Below are 16,909 nucleotides of genomic sequence, written 5' to 3'. Positions count from 1 at the left end.
TAGAAGAGACACAATTAAGACAGAAAGAGAATCATGATAGAGGTAGAGTAAAAGAGAGAAGTGTGAAATTAAACCAGAAGGTGAGAGTGAAAAACCATCACCATAAATGATTAAAGTGGTTACCAGGAAGAGTGGTGAAGATATGTGGTCCTCGCACATATTTGGTAAAGATGTTTGATAATGGACAGGTTAGCTTTGTTCATATTGATCATATTTTACCTACAGACATGGAAGGAGTTGAAGGTGGGAATGATTCAATTATTTCTGACTGATCAGATAGTTTTGATACACCTAAATCCTAAATACAATGTACTGGAAACAAATCCAGGAGAGATTCAGAATGAAAGTCTGAGTCCGAGTCAGGAAAACAAAGAGCCTGAAGTTAGAGTGAGTTCAAATGAAAATCAAGGAAATTCTGTGGAAGAAAACGTTCCTCAGGATGAGCCTCAAATGAGTTTAGAAGGTTCTGTTCAAAACAGAAAACAAGTGGTGAAGTTAAATTTGTAAATATGGAAAAAAAGAATGTTTATATCCTGTGTTATGTAGAAACATGAAAGTTATGTATGATGTTTGTTATGATGGCTTCTTTATTAAGGAGGGATAAGTGTAATGTCTGTAAGCTTGTAATGTTTGTAGCTCCACACTGTGGATGTGGACGTATTGTGTACTGCAAGTGCATAGTTAATCATTAAACAGAACTACGCAGTTTCCGGAGACTTCCGAGAGAGCTGCCTCCACGTTAGGAGCTGTGTGTGCTTGTGCTCTGTGAATATATCACAGCCACAGTCAGAAACGAGTCTAGCTCTCTCTTGAAGGAATACAGTGAATCAGCATTCACCACACGAGCTGGCAACCTATTCAACAGGTCTTCTATTCTCTGGGAAAACAAGAACTACCTAACATCAATAGCAAAGTGCTTACTAACAACCTGTCTCAGGTGCAGACCCTGGATACCTATACTGGAGCCATTACCAATATGGCGGGTAATGCATTTCAAGCAGAGAATCGGTGTGCACCGACAACTCAGCACATTGAATGCTTGGATGCTTGCTTTATGGCAGCGACAGCGTCAATGAATTCCTAAGCTGATGTTTGCATTGTGTCTCACAGTACTTGACATTTGTTGAAAATTCTGAGTTTGTGTTGTGGCAGGCAAGCTGTGGCAAGAGCAATGGCGGAGTCACAGTAGTGGGAACAGGAATACTGTCATCCTGAGAGAGGACAGCAGGTTTTTGCTCCACTGATCCACTGCCAATCCCCTGGGGCAGTGCTTCAGCATTCCTAGAAATCTTTTGGAGCACAGATTGCTGGCCTGCTGTGACACCCTGCAAGCCAAGGTCAATGGTGGTAAATCCACCCTTGATGGCAGCAGTCAGAGCTTGGGTGGCTTCAAGCTGAAAGTGCATGGAGCACTCTGAGCTTGGGAGGTTTCAAGCTGAGACTGCATAACGGCGGCCTGAGCTTGGGTGGCATCACACTGAGACTGCAGGTGAACAGTCTGAGCTTCCGCTGCAGCACTAAGATGTTAGATCACTTCCACCTGTGCTGCAATGGAAGCTGCGATATCACCCATCATGCGTGTTATGTCTTTAGATGCTCTGATAATGACTCCACGAGGCGAAGTATTGCACTTGAACTGTAATGACCTTAGTCTGTTCAATATAACTGCAGAGTGAGGATACCACATAGTGGACTCCGTTTTGTACCTGGGTACCTGTGTTGTACAGGTGACCCCTGGGCCTCCATCAGTTGTGCCCTCTGGTGGTGCCAGCATAGTGTATACAGTGTAAACCTTGTTGATGGTACCTCCGGTAAACAAGTCTCCATCTTATGCAACTATACAGTGACTACACAGTGAGTATATCTATAGTGTACATATATAACATCACTCTCCCCCAAGTGTTTTGTGCCAATACCTTTGCACTATGTCCTTTGGCTTGGCTCTCTCCCTGTTAACCCCCAAACACTTATTGCCACAACATTGGGTAGTGGTTACCAGTTGGGATGGTTCGATGATGCAGTGGGACTTCAGTGGGTTCTGGGTGTGATCCATGTGTGTGTCCATGGCTACCATTTCCCCCCCCCACATGTAGATCATGCCGGTGCCTCATCACATTCATATACATTCATATACATTCAAGTCCAGAAAAGGAAATTTGCATTTACATCATTGCATTTGTGGTACAGTTGTAAGGCAAGTACATTTGACTGATGAGATACATTGATGGTACATCTTTGGGATCAGTGCCGGGGTCAGCACCAGTGTGTGAGGACAAACTAGTTCCAGAGCTTCTGGATGGTGTCCAGGCAGCCTAGTGGTGGCGCATTGCCCGGTGCTGGCAGTGGGATCCCGGTTGGCTCGAGTTGCCCGCTCTCGGGGCCTTTGCCGATGCTCCTAGCATCGGGCAGGTTCACAGATGCCTGTGACCTCCCTGTCCTCTCCTTGTGCCCCGGGTCGCTGCTGCTCCCTGAGGAGCAGTCGCCTAGCAGTGCACAGGGAACTGCTGACTCGCTTGCCTGGGCGTTATTTGGTTTAGGATCCTGGCTGGTCCCGGTCCCAATTGGGAGAACCGCCGCGGGTGACCCCTTGCTCCTGGGCATAGCCTTGGTGGCGATGGAATCTGGAGGCTGCGCCTTAGCGCAGTTTGCTCTTTCAGGCTCGTGGTGGTTGGTGCCATTGGGTGCCTGAGAGGTGAAGCCGATCAGGGGCAGGATATTGATACCGGTGCCGTTGCCCTCCTGAGATCACTTGCTCTGCAGCTTGTCTATTTTAGCTGCTTGTGGCCACACTCCGTGGTGCATCACGTTGGTCTCAGGGGCGCAGGCTACAGCAACTGGTAGCCTGCTGGACCGGTGTGCTTCCGATGGATGTTTGTCTGCTACATAATCAGAATACAGTTGAAATCCTGCATCGCACAACGTTTCATTGCTTATTGTAGATAAACTGTAGCTCCGATCGCAATCGCTCGACTTTTCTTTGCTTATTACGTGTATAAAACCCTGATCATCAATTACAAGCTTTACATTTAGCTCACATTTGTTATTACATTGTGTGAGAATGTGGGACTGTCCCTTTAAGTGTGGTAGGTTGTTGGCCTCCTTTAAGAGAGCCTGGTATCTTTATCCCAATCCTCTTCTTCGCTTGGTACCACGTGTTGCTCCATCAGCGCCTCACCTCGTGGTTTGGGTGCCAACTTTCTTCCATCCACGATGTCGACTGCTGTGATCTTCTTCTCCCCGGGTTCTGCCATCAAAGCTGGGAAGTCGCTTTTGGATCCGATTTCCTTCCTCCAGAGTCTTGCCACTGGAGCTTAGAAGGTGCATTCGGGTCGTCTCAGCTGGATCATCTCCACGCAGTTGTGCTGAGCAGTCTGTGCTGTGCTGTGCTGGTCTACTCTCTGGTGCCGGATCCAATCTCAGGTGGGGGCTTGCTTTGCCTCTGAGCACGGGGGACGTCGATCGCTGGAGGGATGAAATCTTCCCAGCTCCAATGGATCTTCTCCATCCACCTTCTTCCGAGTAACATTGGTCCATCACCTGCAACAATCCACAGTGGTAACTTGTGCACCACGCCATGATGGAGTACCTTAACATTCGCACTACCAATGACTGGGATAAGTTGATTGGTGTAGGTGAGCAGCTTTGCTCGAATTGGGACCAACTTGGGTCATTCAGTTTGATTGTCCCATAGTCTCTCAAAGGCTTCTTGATTCATTACTGACTGGCTCGCCCCAATGTCCACCTCCATGAAGACTGGAGCATCATTTATCTCAACTTCCATTCTCAACGGGGAACATTCTGTGGTGCAGGTAAACATTCCATACACCTCATCATGGGGCTGAGTGCCTCATTGACCGACCCCTTCATAATCCGCGCTGGATTCATTGCCCTCTGCAGACTTTTCATCAACACGGTGAGTCCTATTTCTTTTATACATTCGCTGGATGTCCTTTGTGCTGCACCCTTTGCACATGTAGTCCTTAAAACAGCACTGGTGCGCCCGATGATTTCCTCCGCAACGCCAGCAGGGTGCTGACCAATTAGCCCCCCTTGGAGGATTCAGAGTTAAGGGACTCGGGGGCCCGTTCTCTCTCCCCTGAGGAGATTCATGTTCTACAGTCCAGCCTCTAAAAGGTGCCAGTCTGTATACAGTACTTGCCGGGTTTGAGTCCTGAGGATGAGTCATCCGCCTAGAGCTGCAGGTCGAGGTCATGAATGCTTGGCTCACAGAGATGGCCTTCCACAGTGTGACTGTGATATCCGCAGATAGTAGTCTGTGAAGAAGGCCCTCGTAGCCGATTCCAATGACAAAGATATCCCATAGCGCTTTGATGAGGTGCTCGCCGAAATCACACGGTGCCGCCAGCCTCCTGAGGTCTGCAGCATATTTTGTGATTTCCTGGCCTTTGGGCCATCGGTGTGTGTAAAACCGGTGTCTGGCTGTGAGGATGCTCTCTTTGGGCTTGAGTTCTTCTTGGATCAGCGTTACAAGCTCCTCGTACATCTTGGTCGTTGTCTTCGCTGGTGCCAGCAAGTCCCTGACAAGGCCAACGACAGTGGGCCCACAACTGGTGAGCAGGAAAGCTCTGCGCTTATCAGACAGCGTGGTCGGATCATCGCCTGCCAGGTCGTTTACTGTGAAGAAATGGTCGAGCCTCTCCACAAAGACGTCCCAATCATCCCCATCAGCAAATTACTGCAATGTACCAAAGTTAGCCATTTTCGCGTGAAAGTCCATAATCTCGTCGCCAATTGTTATGTCTTTAGATGCTCTGATAATGACTCCACGAGGTAAAGTATTGCATTTGAACTGTAGTGACCTTAGTCTATTTAATATAACTCCAGAGTGAGGATACCATATGGTGGACTCCCTTTTATATCTGGGTACCCGTGATGTACAGGTGACTCCTGGGCCTCCACCAGTTGCACCCTCTGGTGATGTCAGCATAGTGTATACAGTATAAACCTTGTTGATGGTACCTCCGGTAAACAAGCCTTCATCTTATGCAACTATACAGTGGCTACACAGAGAGTATATCTATAGTGTACATATATAACTCAAGGAGTATAGGGAATAAGGCAGATGAGCTGAGAGCACAGTTAGACACTTGGGAATATGATATTATAGCTATTACTGGGACATGACTGAAGGAAGGACATTCCTGGTTACAGGGTTTTCAGATGGGATAGAGAGGGGGTAAAAAAGGAGGGAGGGGGGTCGCAGTATTGATTAAAGAAACAATTCCATCTGTGAGGAGAGATGATATGCTGGAAGGATCGTCAAATGAGGTCATATGCGCCGAATTGAAAAAACAAAAAACAAATCATAGGCAGTCCCTCGGAATTGAGGAAGACTTGCTTCCACTCTTAAAATGAGTCCTTAGGTGGCTGAACAGTCCAATATGAGAGCCACTGTCACAGGTGGGACAGATAGTTGTTGAGGGTAAGGGAGGGTGGAGCTGATTTGCCGCACGCTCTTTCCGCTGCCTGCGCTTGATTTCTGCATGCTCTCGGCGATGAGCCCTCTCGGATGCACTTCCTCCACTTAGGGTGGTCTTTGGTCAGATGACTTCCAGGTGTCGGTGGGGATGTTGCACTTTTTCAGGGAGGCTTTGAGGGTGTCCTTGTCATGTTGCCTCTGCCCTACTTTGGCTCGTTTGCCGTTAAGGAGTTCCGAGTAGAGCGCTTGCTTTGGGAGTCTTGTGTCTGGCATGCAGACAATGTAGCCTGCCCAGCAGAGCTGATCAAGTGTGGTCAGTGCTTCAATGCTGGGGATGTTGGCCTGGTCGAGGACGATAATGTTGGTGTGTCTGTCCTCCCAGGGGATTTGTAGGATCTTGCGGAAACATCGTTGATGGTATTTCACCAGCGACTTGAGGTTTCTACTGTACATAGTTCATGTTTCTGAGCCATACAGGAGGGTGGGTATTACTAAGCCTGTAGACCATGAGTGCGATGGTAGATTTGAAGGCCTGGTCTTCGAACACTCTTTTCCTCAAGCGGCCGATAGCTGCACTGACGCACTGGAGGCGGTGTTGAATCTCGTCATCAATGTCTGCTCTTGTTGATAAGAGGCTCTCGAGATATGGGAAATGGTCCACGTTGTCCAGGGCCACACCGTGAATCTTGATGACTGGAGAACAGTGCTGTGCGGTGAGGACAGGCTGGTGGAGGACCTTTGTCTTACGGATGTTTAGCGAAAGGCCCATGCTTTTGTACACCTCAGTAAATACGTCGACTATGTCCTGGAGTTCAGCCTCTGTATGTGCGCAGACGCAGGCGTCGTTCGCATACTGTTGCTCGACGACAGAGGTTGGGGTGGTCTTGGACCTGGCCTGGAGACGGCGAAGGTTAAGCAGGTTCCCACTGGTTCTGTAGTTTCGTTCCACTCCAGCGGGGAGCTTGTTGACTGTGAGGTGGAGCATGGCAGCAAGGAAGATTGAGAAGAGGGTTGGGGCATTGACGCAGCCCTGTTTGACTCCGGTCCGGACGTGGATTGGGTCTGTAATGGATCCATTGGTAAGGATCACGGCCTGCATATCGTCGTGGAGCAGGCGAAGGATGTTGACGAACTTTTCTGGGCATTCGAAATGGAGGAGGACGCTCCATAGACCCTCGCGGTTGACAGTGTCAAAGGCTTTTGTAAGGTCGAAGAAGGCCATGTATAAGGGCTGGCGCTGTTCCTACATTTTTCCTGCAGCTGTCATGCTGCAAAAATCATGTCTGTTGTGTCCAGTAAGGGGCTAAATCGGCACTGTGACTCCGGGAGGCGCTCCTCGGCCACAGGGAGAAGACGATTGAGGAGGACTCTAGCGACAACTTTCCCAGTGGCTGATTGCAGGGAGATTCCTGTGTAATTGCTGCAATCGGACTTGTCGGCTTTTTTAAAGATGGTCACGATCACTGCATCTCTGAGATCTCCCGGCATGCTCTCCTCCCTCCAGATGAGAGAGATGATATGTTGGAAGGATCGTCAAATAAGGTCACATGCGCAGAATTGAAAAACAAAAAAGGGGCAATTGCACTGCCTCGAATGTACGAGAGACCCCCAACAGTCAGAGGGAGATAGAAGAGCAAATATGTCGGAACATTTCTGAGGTGCAAAAAGTATAGGGCAGTAATAGTAGGGGATTTCAACTATCCTAATGTTAACTGGGATCAAATTAGTGTGAAAGGTATGAGTGTGCGGAATTCCTAAAATGCATTCAGGAGAACTTTTTTAGCCGGCATGTAGAAAGCCCAACATGGGAGGGGGTGGTTCTGGACTTAGTTTTAGGAAATGAAGCTGGGCAGATGGAAAGGGTATCAGTGGGGAAAGCATTTTGGTGCTAGTGATCATAATTCAGTTAGATATAGGGTAGTTATGGAAAAGGACAGAGATAGACCAGGAATAAAAGTTCTCAGTTGGGGAAAAGCCAATGTTGTTAAACTGAGAGGTTATTTAGCCAAAGTGGACTGGAAACAGCTACTTGAAGGTAAATCAGTGCCAGAGCAGTGGGAGGCATTCAAGGAGGAGATCCAGAGGGTTCAGAGCCAGTGTGTTCCCTTAAAAAAAAGGGTGGAACTACCAAATCTAGAGTCCCCGGATGGCAAAGGACATACAGGGTAGGATAAAGAAAAACAGGGAGGCTTATGACAGATACCGAGGGCTCAATACTGCAGAAACTCTAGAGGAGTATAGAAAGTGCAGGGGTGCAATTAAAAAGGGAATTAGTAAAGGAAAGCGAGAGCATGATAACATTTTGGTAAGTAAAATCAAGGAAAACCAAAAGATGTTCTATAAATATATTAAGAGCAAGAGGATAACTAAAGAAAGGGTAGGGCCTATTAGAGACCATGAGGGTAATCTGTGTGTGGAGGTGGAAGATGTGGGTATGGTTCTTAATGAATACTTTGTATCTGTTTTCACAAAGGAGAGGGGTGATGCAGACATTGCAAACAGGGAGTAGGAGTGTCAAATATTAGATGAAATGAGCATAGTGAGAGAGGAAGCATTAAGGAGTTTAGCAGCTTTGAAGTGGATAATTCCCCAGGCCCAGATGAAATATATCCCAGGCTATTAAGAGAAGCAAAAGAGGAAATAGCAGAGGCTTTGACCATCATTTTCCAATCCTCTCTGGCTACAGGTGTGGTGCCGCAGGTTTGGAGGACTGTTAACATAGTTCCTTTGTTTAAAAAGTGAGAAAGGGATAGACTGAGTAATTACAGGCCAGTCAGCCTAACCTCGGTGGTGGGAAAATTATTGGAAAAACTTCTGAGGGATACGATAAACCTTCATTTAGAAAGACATGGATTAATCAAGGACAGTCAGCATGGATTTGTTAAAGGAAGGTCATGTCTAACTAACTTGTTGAATTTTTTGAGGAGGTAACCAGGTGGGTCAATGAGGGTAGTGCATTTTATGTAGTGAATATGGATTTTAGCAAGGCTTTTGATAAGGTTCCACATGGCAGACTGGTCACGAAAGTAAAAGTCCAGGGGATCCAACATCATCATCATAGGCAGTCCTTCGAAACGAGGATGACTTGCTTCCATGCCAAAAAAGGATAAGTTCACAGGTGTTTCAATGAAGGACCTAAAATTCCAGGTCCTGAACTACATCCTGAAGGGTGGAAGATGCCTGTGCATGGATTTTTTTAACATGTGGTGGTCGTTGCACACCAGCCACCACACGGGCTTGACAGAGATAGGTCTTGGTCCAGTGGCAAGGATTACCCAAGACGACTGGAGATCAGCTCTGCTGCATGGACCTAGTGCGCACACATATCGCAGTGTGGGCTGGTCCGTGCTGCCCCTGGGCTCCTGGCCCTGAACTCATGCCTTGCCTGAGCCCCGATCATGTCTTCCCTGGGATCCAGGACAAAATTGAATCCAAATTTGGCTCAGAGGCAGGAAGCAAAGGGTAATGGTTGCTGGGTGTTTTTGTGACTGGAAGGCTATATCCAGTGAGGTTCTGCAGCATTTAGTACTAAATCCCTTGCTTTTTGTGAAATAAATCAATGATTTAGATTTGAATTGTGATAACACAAGAGTCCTGTTATTATAAACTGCCTCGGGTGTGTACCCGATCTCTTTTATTCCCACTTCGGATAAGAACAAGATCCGACTTCCTGTATTGCCTGCATGACATCCGACAGTGGCGCCCTCTAGTGGAAGGTGACCCCAAGCATAAATATATTACAACATCCCCCTTTCAAGATCTTAGTATCAGTCTCTTTACAATACAAGACGATCTGGGGCTTTCCGCTCATGAGTTGATCGTCTCAGTTCAACATTAGTTCGAGGTGTACGTTCTAAGTCAGTTATGACTGGAGGTTGAGTAACAGTTCTGGTGGGAGTCGTAATAACAACATCAGAGACTGAAGGTCCAGGTTCAGGAATGACAACAGAGGCCTCTGGTTGGTGGGTCACTGACTGGATCTTCCTCAAAAGGTTCCAGTTCATCCGTGTGTTGCAATTTTACCTGGTCAACATGTTTTCTGCATGTTTAGCCATCCTTGAGCATGACAATGAACACTCTGTTACCCTCCTTAGGTGCAACAGTACTAGCGATCCATTTTGGACCTTGACCATAGTTCAGTAGAAACACTGGATCATTGACAGAGATATCTCGTGACACAGCAGTACGATCGTGATACAATTGCTGACTTTGACATCTGTTTTCAACACGATCATTCAAATCAGGATGAACAAGTGAAAGCTTGGTCTTGAGATTTCTCTTCATCAGTAGTTCAGCAGGGAAAATACCAGTAACAGTATGAGGTCTTGTCCTATAACTGAGCAATATACATGACAAACGAGTTTGAAGTGAACCCTGAGTTACATGTTTCATACTTTGTTTGATAGTTTGAACAGCATGCTGTGTTTGACCATTAGAAGCAGGTTTGAACGGAGCTGACCTCACAGGTCTAATATCATTGAGAAACTCAAGACTTGTGAAACAAGATCTGTTGTCGCTCACAACAATGTCAGGTAAACCATGAGTAGCAAACATGACATGTAGGCTCTCAATAGTGGCTGCAGATGTACTGGATGACATAATAATACACTCTATCCACTTTGACTATGCATCCACCACAGCAAAAAACATCTTTCCAAGGAATGGACCTGCAAAATCGATGTGGATCCTCAACCATGGTTTAGATGGCCACGACCAAAGACTCAATGGAAATTCCATTGCTACTTTACTTAGCTGCATGGAAGTGTTGCACTGATGCACACATGATTCCAGATCAGAGTAAATTCCAGGCCACCATATATGAGGCCTAGCAATGGCTTTCATCATAACAATACCCGGATGAGTGCTATGTAGATCACGTACAAATCTTTCACTACCTTTCTTAGACATGATGACATGATTACCCCACAGTAAACAATCTGACTGAATGGACAGCTCATCCTTGCGACGGGTGTAAGGTTTGGTCTGTTCACACATCTCCGTCGGTATTTCACAACCGACAAAATAGGGTCATGGCTGGTCCAGATCCTAACTTTTTGAGCAGTGACAGGAGTTTCATTACTCTCAAAAGCATCCATTACCAACATTAGATCTGTGGGTTGAGGCATTTTCACATCAGGTGTAGGCAAAGGCACAATTCTCAGTACCGGGTCTGTGGTGTATGTAGGCACCTTTAGTAATGACTCCACGAGGCAGGGTATGGTGCTTCAACTGTGTAGACCTGCAGTCCTTTATTAGCAGCTCCTGACTGCTCACAACAAGCTGTATGTTCCTTTTTATACTGGGTTACCTGCCGTGTGCAGGCAACCCCTGGGTCTCCAGCAACAGCACCATCTAGTGTACCGGTAAGGTGTGTACAGTACAAGAGTACATTCAATGTTGCATGACAGTGTTACAGACATCACACAGTGAACAGGCATGCCTACACAACAAATAATGAAATCATAGCCAGACAATGGCAACGGCCACTTCTGAAAGCAGGACGATGCATTGGTATTAATACCTTTGTTTTCAGAAAACAATGAAATGAGTGGCTTGTGATCCGTTTCGAGTTCAAAACGGAGACCAAACATCTTTGTTACACCATACACACAGGCCAAAGCTTCTTTGTCTACCATGCTGTAAGCTCTTTACACTTTTGACAAACTTTTCGAAGCATACGCAACAGGTTGTATTTTACTCGACTCATTGGCTTGTTGGAGTATACAGCCAACATCATATGATGAAGCATCACAGGCTAATACAAGACGCTTACACGGATCATAATGAACAAGCAACTTGTTTGAACAGAGCAGACTCTTAGCTTTCTCAAAGGCTCCATCATGAGACATACCCCAGACCCAATCGTTACCTTTTCTGAGTAGCAAATGCAGTGGCTCTAATAAAGTGCTCAATCTGGGTAAGAAATGACCAATGTAGTTGAGTATCCCAAGGAATGCATGCAACTCTGTCACATTCTGAGGCTTGGGTGCATTTTTGATGGCCTTAGTTTTTGAATCAATAGGCCTGATTCCATCAGCAGAAATCTTCCTACCAAGGAATTCAACTTCAGGTGCCATGAAGGCACACCGACCGTTTCAGCCTGAGTCCCACTTTGTCCAGACAATGTAAAACTTCTTCAAGATTGTTCAGATGTTCGGTGGTGTCGCGACCTGTGGCCAGAATGTCATCTTGGAACACGACAGTTCTAGGAATGGACTTCAGTAGACTCCATATTCCTCTGGAATATGGCTGCAGCCGGATGAATTCCGAAAGGACACCTGTTGGAGACAAACTGTTCTTTATGTGTATTGATGAAGGTTAGTTTCTTCAAATTATTGACGAGCTCCTGTGTTAGGTAGGCCGATGTCAGATCTAGCTTATTGAACGACTTTCCACCAGCTAACATGGCGAATGGGTCATCAGCCTTCAGTAATGGTACGGAATCTGTTTCAAGAATCAGTTAATCGTAACCTCGTAGTCTCCGCAAATCCTAACAGTGCCATCATAGGAACATAGGAACAATAGGGCTGGCCCACTCATTGAAGTCATCAGGTGCTATGACCCTTCAGGTTGGAGTCTGTCAAGCTCAATCCCAATCTTCTCCCTCATCATATAAGGGACAGACTGAGCTTTGTGATATACAGGCCTTGCATGAGAATCCAGGTGAATCTGCACCTTGGCTCCAGTAAAATTACCAATGCCAGGCTCAAAGAAAGAAAGAAACTTCTTCTACACTTGAGCACAAGAAGTGTCGTTCACTGTGGACAATGCTTTGACATCACTCCATTTCAGCTTGATGTTCTCGAGCCAATTCCAACCGAATAGCGTTGGACCATTACCTGGGACGATCCATAATGGTAGATCTTGGATCATGCTATCATATGACACCTTGACTACTGCATTGCCAATCACAGGTTTGAGTTCCTTCGTATAAGTACGCAACTTGGCCTTGACTGGACTCAGCTTAGGCTTCACAGCCTCAGTGTCCCACAGCTTGTCAAATGTCACTTGGCTCATGATCAACGGACTTGGACCCGTATCCAGGTCCATTGATACTGGCACACCATTCAGCTTCACATCAACAGTTATCGGCTGGCTCTTTGACAATGAATACAAACTATGCATTTCCTCCTCAGGTTGTGTATCAAAGTCAGCACTGGACTGGTCATCATCAACAATATGATGAGCAGCAGCAGCAGCACGCTTACTCAGTTGTGGGCACATTTTCTGGAGAAGTCCCACTTTTGAACAGCTATTACAGGAGTATTTTGTAAACCAACACTGATGAGGCCAATGATTGCCCCCACAATGCCAACAATGTGAACTCAGCTTTGTACCAGTTGTCGGGCTCTGAGCAGCTACAGGTTTCAAGTAAACAGTTGACTTGGCTCTGCCATGAGCAGCTTTGCCAGAAGATGACATAATTTTGTTTACAGTACCTGACAGGCCTGCCATGGAGCTCCGACCTTTGGATGATATCTGCCTCAAGTTCCCATCCGTCGTCATGCATGTCTGGGTAATCGCGATGGCCTTTTACAAATCCAGTTTCTCTTTGGCCAATAACTTCTGAAGAATCACATCATGGTTGATGCTCATCACGAAAAAGTCTCTCAACATATCTTCCAGCGTGTTCCCGAACTTACACGGCTCAGCAAGACGTCATAGGTCGGCGATGAATCCTGACACATCCTGACCCTCAGCACGGACATGTGTGTAGAAGTGATAGCGTGAGATGATGATCCCTTCCTTCAGCTTTAGATGGTCATGTACCAAATCACACAATTCCTCGTAAGACTTGACAGTTGAATGTAAAGGCGAGAAAAGGTTCTTCATGATGCTGTAAACCTTCTGACCACAGACGGTGAGGAGAACCGCCCTGCGATGGACTGCATCAACCTCCCCCTCCATTTTATTGGCAACAAAATATTGATCCAGGCGGTCGACAAAATCTGCCCAATTCTCGCCATCCACAAATTCGTGCAGAATTCCAATAGTGCCCATTGTAAATAGGAAAGTTCTTAGTTTACCTCGTCGCCAATGTAATAACACAAGAGTCCTGTTATTATAAACTGCCTTGGGTATGTACCTGATCTCTTTTATTCCCACTTCGGATAAGAACAAGATCCGATTTCCTGTATTGCCTGCATGACACCCGACAGTGGCGGCCTCTGGTGTCAGGTGACCCCAAGCATAAACATATTACATGAATGTAGGGGGATATGATTAAGAAGTTTGCAGATGATACTAAACTGGGCTGTGTGGTTGATAATGAAGAAGAAAGCTGTAGACTGCAGGAAGATATCAATGAACTGGTCAGTTGGGCAGAACAGTGGCAAATGGAATTCAATCTGGAGAAGTGTGAGGTAATGCATTCGGGGAAAGCTAACAAGACATGGGAAGCACATTAAATGGTAGGACACTGAGAAGTGTAGAGGAACAAAGGGACCTTGGAGTGCATGTCCACAGATCCCTGAAGGTAACAGGACAGGTAGATAAGGCGTTAAGAAAGCATACGGAATACTTGCCTTTATTAGCTGAGGCATAGAATACAAGAGCAGGGAAGTTATGCTTGAACTGTATAAAACATTAGTTAGGCCGCAGCTAGAGTACTGTGTGCAGTTCTGGTCACCACATTACAGGAAAGATGTGATTGCACTCAAAAGGATACAGAGAAGATTTACGAGGATGTTGTCTGGAGTGGGTAATTTTAGCTATGAGCAAAGATTGGATAGGCTGGGTTTGTTTTCTTTGGAACAGAGGAGGCTGAGGGGAAACCTTATTGAGGTGTATAAAATTATGAGGGGCCTAGATATAGTGGATAGAGAGGGCCTATTTCTCTTAGCAGAGGGGTCAAGAACCAGGGGGCATAGATTTAACGTAATTGGTAGAAGGTTTAGAGGGTATTTGATGGGAAATTCCTTCACCCAGAGGGTTGTGGGGGTTTGGAACTCATTGCCTGAAAGGATGGTAGAGGCAGAAACCCTCACCACATTTATAAAGTACTTGGATGTGCACTTGAAGTGCCGTAATCTACAGGGTTACGGACCAAGAGTTGGAAAATGGGATTAGGCTTGTTAGCTCTTTATTGGCCATCACGATGGGCCAAAATGGCCTCCTTCCATACTGGAAATTTCTGATTCTTTCTATTTCTATGAAATCCTGGGAGCAACAGACCTGAGCCTAGGTTTCTTCCAAATGGCAAGATTCACCAAAATCCACAAACGTGGTAGATGACACCCATTAAGCTCTCCTTTGACCTTAAATGAACCGCAGAGACTTCTAGAAATGTGTACCTGGTGTGTGACCTCCTGCACCAGGCCATGCAGGTCACTGTGTGACTCTTAAGTAGCAATCATGGGGGGAGAAATTGCGTAAAGCTTTGTTTGGGGTGATGACCTTTGCGGTCGTGCAAAGTTATTACCGGGTGCTACGCGATAGACTCCGACGCGAACTTCCAGTTTACTGCTCCAAGAAGGAAGTGGTGGGCTAAACCAAGTGCTACCACTTCCCTTGGAGTGCTAAAGCCGACAGGAGGGAAGGTAGTGGTGCAGTGCTGCCCAATGTGGAGGGCAGCGCTGCTGAGAACGGAGGCTCCTTCCCTCCCATAAAGGGAAGGGCCATCGCTGCAGGCTCTGCAATGAAAATATATACCTCGCTGCTGCCGGTAGCTACAAACCGCCACAATCAGCCCCAGGCACTCTAGCAGAGTGCAGGACTGATCGATGCGGTCCAAGACAATCATCAAAAATGAACGTTAAGCATGACGACAATTTTTTTCCCCTCCACAACCATCAACCCCCTTAAACAATGCCCCCGAATCACCCGGCCTCCCAAAGAACGCCTCTGCAGCTGTTGGTGTTATTGTCCAGCGATGCTGCAGGGGATGGAGCCGGAGTTCATGTCTGGGACTATGCGCAGCACGATAACGTCTCGATCTCCGGGCGCAGGAGATCATGGCACTAGGGGTTACCATGGCCGCAAACCTCGACAGGAAGTTCGTGGGCATCGGTAATCTCGCAGAGTGCCTGGTCGCAAAGCCGTTAGCGTCTCGTTATCACCCGCCAGATGCACTAATGGAAGATGTAAAGGAGGCAGATTTCTAGGCCCATGATGTCTTTATTTCATGGTAGGCCAATATTCCACCATTATTTTGTGTACCGAATGAGTGAAGGGTTGGTTCCTGACAAATTAAGGATATCTGTTGCTGCCTTGGCAACATCCCAGCACACCAGCCAATGACAGGTACAATGAGGAACATGCCTTCACCAGATTCAGATCTATTATTGGGCACACCACTGGCATGTTCAATTAGTGCTTTTTGTGCCTTGAGCAATAAAATCAGTTTTTTTTTAAATACAGCCAAGCGAAAGTTTCCAGGATTATCATTGTCTGTTGCATGCTTTAAAATGTTGCCATTGAAAAGGCATACACCTGGAGGAATTGTAGCAGGAGTCATTAGAAGACTAAGGAACCCAAAAGAAGCAGGGAAGACATCAAAAAAAGCCAATTTAGCAACTGCAAGACACATTTGCCAAATTTAATTGAGGATATTTTACACAAACTCATCAAGAACCCTTCCCATTTGAATTCTTCCCACCATATACAACGTAGCCCTCAATAAACCACAATTCCCAACACCTCCAAGACCATCCACGTATCCTGCAGAAAGATCTGCTCCTCAACATGTTGCACCAGCCTACCAAAAAACTGAATAATTGCTGTATTTACTGTGCCAAAATAATGTCTTCAACAAAAAACACAAGTACAGCTAAACCAAGTGTCACAGTACCTTCTCTTCTATCAGTGGGTGTATGTTGTGCACCACTACTTAACCTGATACTTCTTCTGTGTTCAATCCCCGTGATGGCAGCCTGCAAGTTGGTTGGCAGCTGAGTGTGGGTGAGTGGCTCCAGGAATCAAGGTAGCTTGCGACATCTGTTAACATAGCCCCAAGATCTGCATGAAGTTACTGCTTTTCTGCTGCTGTGGAGAAAGCCTGGCTGTGTCTAATTTCTGACTTCTGTGAGTTTATGAAGGGTGGGTGATCTGGGTCACTGGTCTCATCTGCTCTGGATCAAGGCAGCCTCATCCTCCAGCCAGGGGCTTCTTGCTCTTCCTAGACCATCTCCTTCTGCTCCTGCTCACTCATGCTCGGTAGATCACTCGACAGAATGCCTTCAAACTCGTTATCTAATTCCCCTGGGGTGGATAGCTCTGTGCTGGTGTGTGCTGAGTAGTGGAGTAACATGGTGCCAGGTGAGGTGCTGGGTGAGTTTTGTTGGGAGACCCCTGAGTAAGCCTCTTCTGCCATATGTACAGACACAAAAGGAAAAACATTAGAAGAACATCCTCAGAACAGATTATTCGACAGTGGCCATTGCCAACCAGTTAGCACAGTTTGTGTGTCAGTGCTTTTGGGAGTAAATAATTTGTAGTATGAAGGAAGGATTAGCAGTGTGTAGACCCTGA

The sequence above is a fragment of the Pristiophorus japonicus genome, chromosome 2, assembly GCF_044704955.1.
Source record: "Pristiophorus japonicus isolate sPriJap1 chromosome 2, sPriJap1.hap1, whole genome shotgun sequence".
NCBI classification, from domain to species: Eukaryota; Metazoa; Chordata; class Chondrichthyes; family Pristiophoridae; genus Pristiophorus; species Pristiophorus japonicus.
This window is presented reverse-complemented; position numbering follows the sequence as displayed.